The sequence below is a fragment of the Poecilia reticulata genome, linkage group LG19 (assembly GCF_000633615.1).
Source record: "Poecilia reticulata strain Guanapo linkage group LG19, Guppy_female_1.0+MT, whole genome shotgun sequence".
NCBI classification, from domain to species: domain Eukaryota; kingdom Metazoa; phylum Chordata; class Actinopteri; order Cyprinodontiformes; family Poeciliidae; genus Poecilia; species Poecilia reticulata.
In genome coordinates this window covers 22,003,667-22,005,289 of record NC_024349.1, presented here as the reverse complement: position 1 = coordinate 22,005,289, position 1,623 = coordinate 22,003,667, and the positions used below count along the sequence as shown (strand labels likewise).

The 1,623-nt window shown below is 40.0% G+C and overlaps 1 protein-coding gene across 1 annotated transcript in view; it reads left to right on the top strand.

Moving 5' to 3' along the window:
• The window catches only part of LOC103481935 (C-Jun-amino-terminal kinase-interacting protein 4-like), a 67,885-nt gene that overhangs the window by 24,516 nt on the left and 41,746 nt on the right, over positions 1 to 1,623 (top strand). The window lies entirely within an intron of this gene.

Genomic DNA, 1,623 nt, shown 5'->3' with positions numbered 1-1,623 from the left:
TTCAGCTTTTGTTTACACACTGAGCCCTCACCAAGTAGGTCACACACTAAGGAAGAGGAACGGTATTACAATCTCATAGTTAAAAACAAATGGTAGTGTCTTAAACTTGACACTTAAAATTTGAATCTTGCAGAAACTATAACATTTATCAGTAAGGCGCTGTGGAACCTGATCTGTAATAACATCTTTTTAGTTAATATTCTTTAGTTTTACATTATTATAGTTCTTCTCAACTCTCGTAACAGGTCGATTACCCATAAAGCTACTCAGGTTGAGTTTTTTTCTCTCCCCTCTTATAATCTGTACAGTAACCGATTTTAATCTTCTTCAGTTTGAAGGGATTTTTTCCCAAGTGAGAGATGTTGGAGGAATATCACCAGGGAATTTCCTCAACCAGGTAGACCTTCATGGAGGTTATCTGAGTGAYGGCATCCATAACACTAACCATTTCCTTGGCTGTATTTTCTGCAGAATTGGTTGTGTAAATATAAATAGTGATGCTAATACTTTAGAGCAGTTAGAAGTGCATGATGTCCACTGGCTGCGTTTGGAGTTTCAGCTGAAAATTGTGGAATAATACACACACACACACACAAAAAAAAAAAGAACTTCAATGTCAAGCTTGACATTATAAAAAGTTTAAGTAGAACGTATCTGCATGAGGATCGGTATCGGCGACACTGGTACTTTATTTACTTTGTATCAGATCAATATCGCACAACTCTACTTTTTCTGACATTGCGTTTCTGCTTTAGCTCCATTCTTGTTTASTTATTTGTCTCTTTCCGCTTCCTTTTATATTTTAACAATCCTTAAACCTAATAGACTCAATTGTTAAAATATAAAGAGATGTACCTTTAACACCGTCTTCCTGTACAGTCAGTAGTGGTTGCGTCAGTAGCTTTGGTTTATTGCTGTGGGTTGTTAGAGTAAAGTTCTGTCGCATCTGACGTAGGGAAACATCTACCATTATGCTCGTTTTCCAGGTATGATATTGCACGTTGTGTAATTTACTTGCCTAAAGTTTTCAAGTCTGGTGAGATGTGCAAAGTCCAATCACATCAGCAATATTTCTGAAAAGCTSTAATTGTTCTGGATGAAAATAATTGTTTGGTTTTGCTTGTTCTTTAAATTGGCTCCAGTTCACCAGACTTGACAATGTTTTGCTGCTTTCAGAGTTTAGTTTTGTGGACATTAGTTTATTTGGTCACAGCTCAATTGGGTCTAATTTGTCCTTCACAAACCGTACATTTMTAGCTAGAAATGTAGAAAATTCCTTCTGTCTCTCATTCACCCTCGTTCCCCTCCCCGTCAGGACGAGTTGGCCAATGCAAACCGTGGAAACTCCAAATCCAGCACAGCAGCCAACCAGGGAAACGCCTCCAAGCCTTTATCTACGGCGTCCTTAAACAATGGATTGTCCAAAACCGTGTCGTCTCAGGGCGGTTCTATCACGCCGCTGTCTCCTCACGAAGTGGCCAATGGCGAACACGTGCTTACCACTGCTTCGCAGCTGTCTACGGCTTCTTCTGATGTTGCCATGGAGTCCGTGGAGCAGGAACCTTCGGGAGGACTCAACAGGAAAAGCGGAAAACCTGAAAACGGAGAGAACAAGGAAACGTC